Consider the following 14,366-nt stretch of genomic DNA (forward strand, 5'->3'; position numbering starts at 1 on the left):
CTTTCTCTAGTTGTGGCGCGCGGGGGCTACTCTTCATTGCGGCACACAGGCTTCTCACTGCAGTGACCTCTCTTGTTGAAGAGCACAGGCTCTAAGTGCCCGGGCTTCAGTCGTTGTGGCACGTGGGCTCAGTAGTTGTGCACAGGGGCTTAGTTGCTCCGCGGAATGTGGGATCTTCCCGGACCAGGGCTCAAACCCGTGTCCCCTGCATAGGCAGGTGGATTCTTAACCACTGCACCGCCAAGGAAGTCCATGAACGGCTACTTTGATGGCAGAACAGAAATAAGGTTTCTTTTCTTTTCACAGAAATTGGGCTTTATCAAGAGGAACCCAAATAGGGATATTTTTGTTTGTTTACATTTAGGAAAACAGCAGAAGATCAAGACGTGTGTTAGACCGAGTGCCTAGTGGCCACAAATGGACTTATTTTTCCGTGTTAAAATCTGTCTTCAGCCAGACATACCTAAATAAACCCCGACTGGAACAAGGAGGCATAGATCCAGGTACGTGGGGTCTAGCAGGGCTGCAACCACATACCTCTGCCGTACCCGCCAAGAGGACACTCGGAGAGTTAATGGTGGCGCCGAGGCCCCGTCCCCAGGGGCAACGCCAGCCGGATACACCTCTACCCACTCAGTCCTTTGCATGGTGCCAGGCTTCATGCCAGCACCCGATAAATGCCTGCTGAATAAAAGCAGCAGCAAGTGAACTCCTCTGCCCTCTGATGACATCGTACCCAGGACTTTGCTCCCTCTCTTGGTATTCTCCTCTCTGCCCTGCCCTGCACCCCTCCTGACAACACACCCCCTGAGGGCTGAGCCAGTGGGAGGTACCAGGAGGCTGCATCCTCACCACCCCAGGTCTCACAGGCTCTGCTGACCCTGTTTCCTCCCGTTGTCCCCTCAGCCCGAGGTGGGTAGCAGCTCCCCCTCCGTGCTGGCCAACAGCCTTGGCTGGCTTCTGTCACCCCGCTCACACGTCTAGAAGCAGCCCCGCTGTAAATGTGCCTCTGCCTGAGCCGTTGAGCTGGGTTGCTTCCCAACAGGACGCAGATTAATGCTCCCATGCATGGCCCACCTGCTCTCCGCTTCTCCTTTGTCTATGACAACCCATGGACCCTTCCAGGTCTGGTTCAAAGGCCACTGGTCACAAAGCCTCCCTTGAACCTCCCAGGTGAAAATCAGCCCCGCGCTCCTATCATCCTAAAGCATGTGGACTTCACCCCTGTATTATTTCCAGTATTCCTCTTGCAACGGTTACTTAAGTTCTTTTCTGCTGTGGGTAGGGACCCTGTCTTGTTCACTCTGAGTTACATCAAGTGACCAGCCCAAAGCCCTGCAAACAAAGGGAACTGCCGATTTTACTTCCGAAAACAAGCAGCAAACACCCTCTGAACAACGTTCAGAGAAAAGTGAAGACGGGAGAGTCTATTTACAAACAGGAGATTCACATCCACAATATAGCGACGGCACCAACGGATCATCAGGAGAAAAGGGAAATAACCCAACTGAAAAACGGGCAAAGAAGATAAGACATTCAGAGAAGAATTAAAGTGATTAATAACTTTATGAAGAGGTATTTAACAGTAATCAGAAAAAGGCAAAACAACCACGAGAGCTCATTTTCACCTGTAATAACTAGAAATTCGAGCACTGATGACCTCCCCACAGGACCGCTGAGGGCCTGGCCTCCACACACTTCTGGGGGCAGTGCCACTCGGAGCCACCTGCCTGGACCGACGCCGCCCCCCCCGCCCCCATGCTGAAAACAGCTTTGCCTCAGCAGTTCCCCAGTCTCTGGAGCCAGACCGTATCAGTTCAAATCGTGGCTTTGGCACTTACAAGCTCTGCAACCATGGGCAAGTTACTTAACCTTTCTGTGCCTTGGTTTCCTCATCTGTAAAATGGGGATAATGACAGTACTTACTTCACAGGGTTTCTAAGAAGATTAAACGAGTCAATTCCAGGAAAGCACATAAGGGCCAGTAGGTGTCTGTAATCGTTATTCACTACTCTAACTACTACTTGTTTTTGCTATTATGTATCCTACAGAAATTCTCATACATGTGCACAGAGAGGACGAATAAAGATGGTCACTGCAATGTTGTTTATAATATCCCCCAGAAAGCCCCCAAAAACCTGGAGGCAAATCCAGTAACATTAAGTCAATGCTGTAAACCAAATACGTTGCTTCAATACAATAGCTTTAAACTGTTTCAAAAGAATGAGGTAGATCTCTGTGTACTTGCGTAGAAAGCTTTCCCAGGTGTATTGTTAGGCTAAGAAAAGCTAGGTGCGGAAAAACATGTTTGGCACAATCCCATTTACGTGAAAAATAACCCCCTAAACCCTCCATGTAAGTGTGCCAGTGTGTTTGTGAAACAGGACACACAGATACTAACGTGTGGACAGTGGTGGCGTCGGGGGGAAGGTTAAGGTGAGGATGGGATGAGGGGAGGAAGGAGATTTGGGGTTTTTCCTCTTTATACATCTGCACCATTTGAATCTTTATGACGGGAGAATATTTATAATACATGTGTAACTTTATAAAATAAGGAAAAAGTACTGCATACAATCCTTATGAGTTGAACTAAGCACAGGTTATCAGGGTGGGGAGACGGGGAAAGTGACGGGCGTGGGAACCAGGGCTGTGAGGCCTGGCAGCAGGCAGCCGGGCAGGGACGGAACCCATCCACCTCCTTACCCAGTGCTGGCATTCCAGACCAGCAGCAATATCCACCTTCCTGAGGACTCACAAAGAACCCACTGACCTAAATGTCAGGGGAAAGATGAGGTAAGTTACGGGCCAGCCACTAAATGATGCACTGAGCAGTCATTAAAAATTGCACCACAGGGACTTCCCTGGTGGTCCAGTGGGTAAGACTCTGCACTCCCAATGCAGGGGGCCCGGGTTCGATCCCTGGTCAGGGAACTAGATCCCGCATGCATGCTGTGACTAAGAGTTCACATGCCACAACTAAAGATCCCGCGCACCGCAACCAAGACCTGGCGCAGCCTAAATAAATATTTTTTAAAAATTGTACCACAGAACCGTTATAGATCTGGGAAGTACAGCTGCAAAACTGTACAACCTTATTTGCCTAAGACATTTGTGTGAGTGTGTGCATCCACATATACAGATATATATACAGATATATGCGCGCACACAAACACACACTCACACAGTTTAAAAAAAAAAAAAATGAAAAGACACGGTCCAAAATGTTAACAGTGATTATCTTTGGTTGAAGAATTATAAATGATTTTTTAAGTTTTCTTTGCTCTTTTCCATATTTTCCAAACTTTCTATATAGTGTCTTCTTTCTGTATTATACAAAGAAAAATCAAGTAATGACCATTTCACCTCCAGGCTGTGCCACTCTCTGTGCAACCCTGGGTCATGAAGCCCCTTCTCTCCAGTTCTGGTTTTTTTCCTGGGTGTCTGCTTGACAGTTTTCTACTCTCCTCCGGCTCCGGTAGGCTGGTGAGGCGTCCAAGGAAAGCTCCCCGCTCCTGAGGCTCTTAGACTCCAAAGCTTCGGGCTGCCTTCACTGCTGCATAGATAAGCCTTTGAAGTGAAGCCCCGGGCCAGAGGCCTGATAAGAAGGGAGGGTGCAGGGAGGGTCCGAAGGTACAGCCGAGCCCTCTGCCTCGCTGGGAGAGTACAGGTACCTTCCCAGGGCACCCCTGTGTCTCAGCCTTCCCTCTGCCTGGACTGCACCCTCTGCCTTACCAGTTACAAGACCCCGACTCCAGCTCCCCGGCCAGCCCCGCTGCCACCTGCTCTCTGCAGCCTTTCCTGACATGGACGCTGGAATCGAAGGCGCCCCTGTGGACAGCCTTGCTCTGACCTGGACTGAGCCTTAGGGAGTTACTCAGCTGCTCGGTGCCTCCGTCTGCTCCTCTGTGTAACGGGGTTAACAGGGCTCTGGGGTGATGATCAGAGCAGTGCTTGGTGAACAGTAAGAACAGCGCAGGGGCTGGCCGGCGGCAGTGGTGATGGGGGTCCTGGAACCCAGTGGCCAAGTGACCCCCTTCTAAGGAAAACACAGTCACCAGGTGCTTCTGGGAGGTGGTGTGGGAGCTGAGGGCGGGGCCGGGGCATGAGCAAACAAAAAGAACAAAGACGCTGACCACAAGAGACTGCGGTCTGGTGGGGAGACAGACACCCTCGCAGGCCGTGGCCCTGGAGCCTGGGAGCCAGAGCTCAGCCCTGCTGGGCAGCAGACAGGTCAGGAAACAGCACTTCAGCTAATCCTGAAGAAGAGCAGGTTCTCCAGGTGGACCACATGGGAACGGGCACCCAGGTTAAAAAAGCTGCCCCCAAATAGCAGGTGCACAAGAAAGAAAAGGCACATGGAACATTTCCAGCATAGCAGAGGTCTGGACCGGCTGGAGCATCTGGCAACTGTGAGGGGTTCTGGGTGGAGGATGGAGAGGCAAGGACAGGGGGACAGCTCGCTCCCCAAGGGCTGAGCCTGTCAGGCTTTGCTGTGGAGGAGCCTCTGTGGGTTTCAAAGCAGGGAAACGACAGCACGAGGTGGGGAACGGCCTAGAGAGCAGTGAGGCAGTAACCCAGGCACTGTCAGAGGCAGGGAAAGGGCTGCAGGCGAGACCAGGAGGCAGAGAGAAGGAGCTGCAGCCAGCAGACGGGCACCAGCGGAGGAGGGAAACTCAGCGATGCCCTGGTTTCTGGCTTGGAGGACAGGGTGAGGGCGGGTGAGCAGAGGAACAGCCTCGCCTCCTCCAGGCCAGGGGACTCCAGGCCCTTATGTGATGAGCAGGCCAGCCTGCCCTCCCCCCTCACCCCCTCCTGCCCAGACTGTCCACCCCAGGGAGTCTGACAAAGACCCCGGGTTGGGCTGGGGCCTTGAGGGGGCAACGAGGTTCTGGTCAAGTAAACACAGGAGGTCATCTCTGAGAACCGTTGCACAAACAAAAAGGGGAGGTCTGGACACCGAGGTCCCTTTCGAGCACCCGACCGAGACACTGGACACAGTTTATCCACCCCCATGGTGGATGGGCCGTTTCTTCCCACTGAGAAGACAGTCACCCAACAAGGACTCTGTAAGTGACAGATGCTGCCCAGCGGTAGGAATTTATGAGGCCCCAGGAAGGGTTAGGAAGCTGAAGCCCACGGCCCCTTTCTGGCTGGATCGTGCCCCACGGTGGCCCATGGCTGTCCAGCCCTGTGGAGCGTGGCTGGTTTGTGCCCAAGCGGCCAAGGGGGAGACAATGAGACTGTTTCTTCCTCTCCACGGTGCCATCGACTTGACACTGAGGGCATTGATGGGCTGGTTACCATGGGAACTCGAGCTGCTGATCCCATCCCATCCTGTGGAGCGTGAGGCTCCCTCCCGACAGCTGACGGCTATTCATCCCCGTTCTGCGCAGCACTGGACCGAGGGCCTTATGCCTGCTGCCGGGTCTTCAAAATCTCCTAGAGCAGAGGCACCGGACCTCAGGAAGACCCAGGACTCAGCAGGATGATGCGACCCTTGGGATCTGAAGAATCTACGGTGGGCTCCAGGGCACGGCTGGGCCACAGTGTTTAGCCGACCAGACCTAGGAGCAAACTAGAGCATCACGGGCCGGCTCCTCCCCATGCATCCTCGCAGAGGCGGGAGCTGCCGGCTGAGCGTGACTCTGAGAAGCAAGGGATTAAGATAAAAGGTGTGGGTGGAGATGGTTCAGTCCAGACACCGAGAGGAGCCTGACCTTGCTCGGTCAAAATGCTCACATCCTGCCCTCCACTGAAAGGCTCTCACAGGGCAGGGGCCATGTTTTCCTTATCTCTGAGGGCCCAGCACCCGCACATGCGCACATAACAAACACTGGCTGAATAAATGAGGGCGTGTCTGCTGGGCCCAGGCTGCCCTGGGAAGACGGCTCTGCCATCAGAGAAGCGGCAGAATCGGACCTCATCTCAGAGGGCAACCAGAGAGCCGATGCGGACTGAGGCACCACAAAGTCCAGAGCCCAGTGGCAGAAACACACAAGCCAGCAGACAGGGTCAGGAAGATGGAGGCTTGGGAGCCCAGAGGGCACATCTGCAGAGCTGGGGAAGTCAGGTCCGGCCACGACGGCCAGGAAGGATGAGGCACTGACCAAGTGGGCAGGGGAAAGCCATCCTAGGCAGAAAGAACAGCACAAGGAAGCTGAAAGGGAAGCAAGTGCACAAAGTGAGGGGATCAGTGGGGCCGGAGCAGAAGGCAGTGGACTGGGCCTGCATGGCATGGACGGGTGAGAGGCCCAGGCCTGTGCCGGGTGGTGGCGGGGAGAAGCTGGGGGGACCTAAGAGCCATCCAGGAGGCCAAAGAGACAAGCTTGGTTATGGACAGGACAGGAGGCGCGGGAGCAGGGGAGCAGTGGTGACTTCCAGGCCTTGAGCTTCCGGTGGACGGTGGTCCCCCCTGTGGACGGGGACACACAGAGGAGGAGGTTCGCAGCAAAGGAGGATCAGTCCCGTGGAGAATGTGCAGACTTTGAGGGACTGCGTGCGGCATCCTAGGGAGGGGTTGGTTTTTTTCCCTCCACGTGGAGAACTGTGAGTCTCAGTGCTGATGAGAAGGAGCCGGCGCAGCTACTCAGGATGGAACACGTCACCTCCAGCACCCTGTGTGCACATAAGCAGGTGGCAGGAAGGAGGGACAGCGGCTGGCGGGTCTGTCCGCTGCTCACCCTTGTTTGAGACACAGAGGTGAGGTTCCTCTGCCAGAGGGGAGGACGGGGCAGGCGAGCCGAATGGGAGGGCTTTGGGCCCTGGCCTGTCAGTCACCGGTTTATAACCTGCAGCAAGTCACACTTAACCGGACCTGAGGTCTCTTCACAGTAAAACAGGCCCTGTGACACCTGCCTGCAGGGTGGTATGAGGCTCCGTGGGCGACAGCACTCCCAGGGAATTGCCCGCCAGGCGCAAGCACACGCCAGGGCCTCCGGTCAGTGCGAGGCCACGCCACAGTCCAAGCTGGAAAGGAGATGGCGCTCACAAGCGCAGTCCGAAGGCCTCCCTGGGCAGGGTGATGGGAGGAGCAGGGGGAGGGTGTCAGCGCCTGGCTGGGCTGGGTTAGACCGGAGGAACTACGTTTTAGAAGCAAGATCTGTGCAGAGACTCAGAGACCCCAAGGATCCCGGAGTATTCCCCAGGATGTGGACAGTCCTGCAAAGCCCAAGACCAGGGAGGGGGCCCCAAACAGTCCTCTGGCTCTCTCACCCCATCAGCAGCTGTGTTTCTCATTTGCACCCTTGGTTTCTGCCTAGAGAAGCTCAAACCCTCCCAAGGGACCAGACAGCCAAGCCAGCCACCCCGGCCTGGTTCTGAGTCCCCCTCGGACGCTGCCCTTGGGAGCTCTCCCGGCTCCATGTACTGCAACTCAGCCTGGCACGTTATCTCTCCACCGCCACCCCCATCAAGTCCACTTTGATCCATTACCATCCGAATAAAGATAGCAAATGGGAAGGTGGGATACTACACAAGCTTCACAATCCCAATTTTGTTTGTACCCCCAGCCCCAGCTCACACCAGAACCTCTCCCTTGCCATTTGCAGGCCAGCCACCAGCATGGCTCCTGGTTCAGAGCATAAAAGACAGCCTCCAGCCGAAAATCAATACCAGAGAACTATGCTGCAGGTGACTGGGGAAGCTGCAGGGCTTCCCCTTGCCCCTCCCAAGCCCCCAACACTCCCTGGAACAAGTTCTGGCTCATTACTTTAACACCGGGCTAAAGCTTCAGCTTGTTTTCAGTTGTAGGAACAAGCCATCCGCAGCATGACAATTTTCCTCTGTTGACAAGTGAATGACAAAGGCCCACCTGAAATTCTGAGCCAGGTATGCTCCACTCAGCAGCTATTTTAAGTAAAACTATTAAAGGCAAGTTCAAAATCACTGAAGGCTCTTAGATCTTTTAGGGCCCTGACAGCCAGCCTACCGTTTTATGTTCAGACTCAGAACCAACAAATTAGCTCAATTCCCCAGGCAAAGCAGAAACGTAAGGGCAAGCGTGGTGCCTCAGCGCCACCTTAAAGATAAACATCACTTCTAAAAGCTGCAGACGTTGAGCTGCTGTGATTTGGTTTGTGCAAATGGCTTGTTGCCTTTCTCTTCACGTGAATAAACAACTTGTCTTTTCTCAGAGTCATTAATGTCAAAGGTAACGATGTAGGTTGGAGTGAGGCCACCTCTGCCACAAACTGACCTGAGGGAGAAAGAAGTCTGGCAGAGGGAGAAGGCAGTGGCCAGCAGCAGGGTTCCTGGGCTCTGGGTCCAGCTCTTTCCCAACAGCCCCGTGAGCTGCAGCCAGGCATTGTTTCCCTGGGTCACCATTTCCTTGACAAGTGGATCAGCTCAGCCTGGGGAGTGTAAAGCACGGGCTTCTCTTACTGGGCCCACAGCTACCTGTATGCCCACAGGTGGCCCAGGAACACAGCGGTATGTGTGTATGATGTGCATTTTTCTTTTCTTTTTCCCCCCTTTAACATTTCATGTGTATCTCTGTGTATGTGCACGTGTGTAGGTGTACGTGTATACCCGTATAAATATGCACATGTGTATATGCATGTACATATGGATGTCTGTATACAAGTGTGTGTGTGTATATATATATATATATATATTTATATTTATTTATTTATTATGGCTGCGCTGGGTCTTCTTTGCTATGTGCGGGCCCTCCCCACTTGCAGCGAGCGGGGGCCACTCCTTGCTGCAGTGTGTGGACCTCTCACCACAGCGGCCTCTCCTGTTACGGAGCGCGGGCTCCAGGCACGCGGGCCCCAGCAGTTGTGGAACGTGGGCTCAGCAGTTGTGGCTTGCGGGCTCCAGAGCACAGGCTCAGCAGCCGTGACCCTCAGGCCCAGCTGCTCCGCGGCACGTGGGATCCCCCCAGACCAGGGCTCCAACCCTCGTCCCTCACGTTGGCAGACAGATTTTTAACCACTGTGCCACCAGTCCCTACAAGTGCATATATTACATATATGTCTACAAAGTGCATTAAGAATTAGAACACTGCAGATGAAGTTTGAAATTCTACTACTAACTAGAATTTGCTGTGGATCCTTCCAGCCCAAGCTTCTATACTTTTACTACATGTGTAAACATTCATAAATATTACAGAATGGCTCAGTGTTTTTTTAAGTTTACATAAATACTATTACATTGTACATCGGAACTTGCCTCTTTCACTCAACATTATTTCTGACATTTATCTCTGTAGATACATGCCTAGCTCACTCATTTCTAAGTATTGTTGAGTACCCCATGGTGTGGCTATTTCGATATGTCTCTCCATTCTTCTGCTGATGGATATTTAGGTTGTGTTTCCCTTCGTTTAAAAATGCCCCTGTGTTCATTCTGGTACAAGTCTCCTGGTGCACCTGTGCAAGAGTTTCTTATGACAAAGCTGAGATGTGGACTTGCTGATGTGACCTGAGCCCAGATTACTCTCCAAGTAGTTGTCCCCATTTCCACTCTGTCAGCAGCATCTGAAAGTTCCAGCTCCTCTACAGCCTTGGTAACACTTCATACTAACACGTTCCCAGTCTGCCAATCAGATAGGTGTGAAATGGGATTACTGCCTGAAGGTGTATTGCCCCAACAGCTCCCGGGGAGGCTGGGCATCTTTTCTCATCCAGGTTTCCTTTTCATTCAATTCCCTATTCATATGCCTCTCCATTTTTCTACCTGGCATTTATCCTTTTTCTTATTGATTTATAACTTTTTAAATAATCTACGCATTAATCTGTTATATGTTATAAAGACTTTTCCTACTCTCTTATTTGCTTTTCAACTGTTATGAAGCCTTTATTATACAGAACTTTTAATGGATCAATCTCTTCCCTTTTTTATTTGATCTTTTCGCATCTTGTTTAAGAAATCTTTTCCTTTCTCAACCCTCCTACGCTGTTGGTGGGAATGTAAATTGGTATAGCCAGTATGGAGAACAGTATGGAGGTTCCTCAAAAAACTAAAAATAGAACTACCATATGATCCAGCAATCCCACTCCTGGGCATTCATCTGGACAAAACTCTAATTCAAAAAGATACATGCACCCCTATATTCGTAGCAGCACTATTCACAATAGCCAAGACACAGAAACAACCCAAATGTCCATCAACAAAAGAATGGATAAAGAAGATGTGGTACATATATACAATGGAATATTACTCAGCCATAAAACAAGAATGAAGTAATGCCGTTTGCAGCAACAGGGATGGACCTAGAGATTATCATACTAAGTAAGTCAGAAAGAGAAAGACAAATACCATACGATATCACTTATATGTAGAATCTAAAATATGACACAAATGAACTTATCTACGAAACAGAAACAGACTCACAGACATAGAAAACAGACTGGTGGCTGCCAAGGAGGTGGGAGGTGGGGGAGGGATGGATTGGGAGTTTGGGGTTAGCAGAGGCAAACTATTATACATAGGATGGATAAACGACAAGGTCTTGCTGTATAGCACAGTGAACTATAACCAATCTCCTGGAATAAACCATAAGGGAAAAGAATATGAAAAAGAATGTATATATAAGTGAATCACTCTCCTGTAGAGCAGAAATTAACACAACACTGAAAATCAACTATAATTCAGTAAAATAAGTTTTTTTAAAAAAAGGAATCCTTTCCTTTCCCTATGTCATAAAGGCCTTCCATGGCAGTTACACATTCAGGCTCTCATTCCATCTGGAGTTTGTTGTTATGGAGTGTGAGGTGAGGGTCTGGCTGCCCTTCCCTGCAGAGAGTCGGCCCTCTCAGCGCCGTTTACTGAACTGCCCAGACTTCCCATCCACATGAGCCTCTTCTGCTTACATACAAGCTCCCACATATGCCTGGGTTGGAGTCAACTCCACCAATGGACCAGACCATCACTGGGCCAAGGCGGAGCTGCTGTGATCACCAAGGCTTATGGTGGCAGAGACGCTGCCCATCTCCCTTCTCAGAGTCGTCTCTGGTATTCCAAGACCCTACTCTTCCTTTGTGTGATTTCATACTCCATATCAAAACCTATCAGCACTTAGGTTGCTTCCATGTCCTGGCTATCGGAAACAGAGCTGCAGTGAACATTGTGGTACATGACTCTTTTTGAATTATGGTTTTCTCAGGGTATATGCCCAGTAGTGGGATTGCTGGGTCATACGGTAGTTCTATTTTTAGTTTTTTAAGGAACCTCCATACTGTTCTCCATAGTAGCTGTATCAATTTACATTCCCACCAACAGTGCAAGAGGGTTCCCTTTTCTCCACACCCTCTCCAGCATTTATTGTTTGCAGATTTTTTGATGATGGCCTTCTGACTGGTGTGAGGTGATACCTCACTGCAGTTTTGATTTGCATTTCTCTAATGATTAGTGATGTTGAGCATCCTTTCATGTGTTTGTTGGCAATCTATATATCTTCAGATGAATGGAAAAAGAAGATGTGGCATATATATACAATGGAATATTACTCAGCCATAAAAAGAAATGAAATTGAGTTATTTGTAGTGAGGTGGATGGACCTAGAATCTGTCATACATAGTGAAATAAGTCAGAAAGAGAAAAACAAATACCAGGTGCTAACACATATATATGGAATCTAAAACAGAAGATGGTTCTGATGAACCTAGGGACAGGACAGGAACAAAGATGCAGACATAGAAAATGGACTTGAGGACACGGGGAGGGGAAAGGGTAAGATGGGACGAAGTGAGAGAGTGGCATGGACATATATACACTACCAAACGTAAAATAGATAGCTAGTGGGAAGCAGCCGCATAGCACAGGGAGATCAGCTCGGTGCTTTGTGACCCCTAGAGGGGTGGGATAGGGAGGATGGCAGGGAGATGCAAGAGGGAGAAGATATGGGGATATATGTATATGTATAGCTGATTCACTTTATTATAAAGCAGAAACTAACACACCATTGTAAAGCAATTATACTCCAATAAAGATGTTAAATAATTTTTTAATTAAAAAAATACTTTGTTAAAAAAAATGAAGTAATACCACATGGTTTGAACAGTAAATGTCAGTATGTCAAATTCCACTATTAAAAGATAAAAATTCCCAAACTGTCAAAATCAAAAATAAATAAATAGCTCATACCTGGCTTAAAAAGAAAAACAAAACCTATCGGTATCACAATTAGACAACCCTCAATTTACACGTTAATTCAGGGGACCTGTGACAGTCAGCCCTCCCATCAAGAACATAATCTGTCTCTCCATCATTCAGGCCTTCTTTCTCCTAATGCTTCTTTAAATGTTTTGTAATCTTCTCCACGCAAGGCTCGCGCTACTCTAAGATTTATTCCTAAGTCTCTAACAGTGCCTATGCTGCAGGGAATTATAATTCCTCTCATCTTTGCAGCTGTGGCCACTGTCGGGCAGCTCCTGTTGATCAAGCACCCACTCAACTCTCTCATTAGTTGGTCTCCAGGTTCTCTCGGATTATCCTTGTGGCTAATTTTGTCATCTGTCAAGAGTGACATTTGACTCTTCCCAATTTTTATTCCTTTTTTTGTAAATTGTGTTGCATTATCTGGGGCCCCCAGGGCCAAAAGAGGCTCATTTGTCTTGTTCCTGATGATGCATATTTTTAAATGGAGCGGATCCAGAGCCTTTATCAGACTCTGAAAAGGACCCACGATTCAAGAAAGATGAAAAACCATTGGTCTAATTTACCTTTGCACCACATAAAATAAACAGAATCAGGTTATCAGTTGTATGAAAGAAAGAAAGTAAAGCAATCAAGCCAGAACTTGAGCGCAGCAAAGACTTGGGAGAAAAAGAGTCAGGGCAGGTACCGGACATAACACTAACTGCCCATGAAGGGTTGGGGGAAAGAGTCGCCCAAAGGAGACCCGGGACCAGAGAACGTAGCAGGAGACGAAGTGGACGAATCACAACTGTTGGAGGTGACACACTCTTATTGTGTGAACACAAACAGCTTCCAGCCCATGCTTCACCGCAGTTCACTCACCCATAAATCAAAGCTAATAATATCTACATCTTATTTATGAGTCACAAATTCTCCTGGCTGAAAAAGGCAAATAAGGTTTTTAAAGAGTTCTTAGTGAATAGGCAGAAGGTGGAGTGCTCCAGGCCTTTTCCACATTAGCAATGCACTTGGGGGAGGTGGGCAGGAAAGCGGGTTTGGGAATAAAGAATAACAGGCCCTCCTTGAGTAACTGCAAGCGCACGTGCACGCGCGCACACACACACACTCGCCGGACACAGCTCGTATCCCAAACCAACCAGCCCCTCCGTTTGAGAGTGCCTCCAGTGGCAGCCCCAGAAGCACGCCCACCAGGCTGAGCGACCACGTTGTGTGCAGTCCACCCTGGCTGCCCTGGACCAAGTGGGGAGACCCTGAAACGCTCCCCCAGAAGGTCCCGGGTGGAGGGGTGCACACCCTGAGCAAACTTCTCTCCCACAGGCAAAGTGAGGACAGCGGACTTCATGCACAAGCAACTCAGTGAGTCAGACAGAAGTTGTTTCAAAGATCGGGCGTGGCCAGGGGACTGGCATTTCTGATCCCCAAGGACAGCAGTCATGAGGGGGAGTCACGATGCCTCTCTCCTGCAATGTCCAGGAGCTCTCCACTCAACTTCAGTTCCCCTCTGCTCATTTAATTATAAGAGCCAGAAACCCAGGCACTTTGTAATTTGTAATTTACCACGCCATTTAAGAGTCACTTCTAGCGGAAGACAAATTGCTGGACCATCTGGGCAGAGCAGCCAAGTTTAGCAGGAGCTGGGGCCCTAAGCCAACAGGGCAAGCAAGGCGCCGGATGGACCCTGAGGAGCCCCTTCTTCAGTCTGGACCGTGAACCAGGGAGACTTAGGAACCACAGGGAGAATTGAAGCCAGTGCTACCCAAAGGCAAATCTTAAATCACAGGATGTTTGGACAGACTTGAGTGGTCAAAATACAACAAAAAAAGATATACAAAGGATGTGATGGGTTCTTTCAGACACACTCTAACCTGCGGTGTGAAGTACAGCTGAAACAGGTAGAATCCACTTTTCCCAAAGGTGGCACATCTCACATTAGCAGCATCTGGACTAGACTCAGGATGCAAAGAGATGTCATTTACATTAGGGCCGCACCACACTTTGCTGGCTTCTGTCACGGATAACGATGAAACTAAATTTAACGCAACTTGGCAGTAGGGCTTGAGTTATGAGCGCGCGCGTCCCTGTCACTCCATTTGATCCTCTAAGTGTGTAGTTTGTAGGAGACTTGTTCACTGCACAGAGAGATCCACTGGTAGGACCGCACATTTGAGCCTGCTGCGGCCCCTCCCCCCGCCATAAATCAGGATCAACCTGCCCCACTGCCACCCTGCAGGGTTGGAGCTGGAAAAAGGGACCTGCCACCGAGG

General features: G+C 50.0%; 1 protein-coding gene and 1 non-coding gene across 5 annotated transcripts in view; one reads left to right on the forward strand and one right to left on the reverse strand.

Moving 5' to 3' along the window:
* The window catches only part of PCSK6 (proprotein convertase subtilisin/kexin type 6), a 189,886-nt gene that overhangs the window by 174,425 nt on the left and 1,095 nt on the right, over positions 1–14,366 (reverse strand). The gene's annotated exons all lie outside the window — the stretch shown is intronic.
* Positions 2,859–2,931, forward strand: TRNAG-CCC (transfer RNA glycine (anticodon CCC)). Its single transcript has one exon. It is a non-coding gene; the product is annotated as a tRNA-Gly (tRNA).

This window comes from Lagenorhynchus albirostris, chromosome 1, assembly GCF_949774975.1.
Source record: "Lagenorhynchus albirostris chromosome 1, mLagAlb1.1, whole genome shotgun sequence".
Taxonomy (NCBI): domain Eukaryota; kingdom Metazoa; phylum Chordata; class Mammalia; order Artiodactyla; family Delphinidae; genus Lagenorhynchus; species Lagenorhynchus albirostris.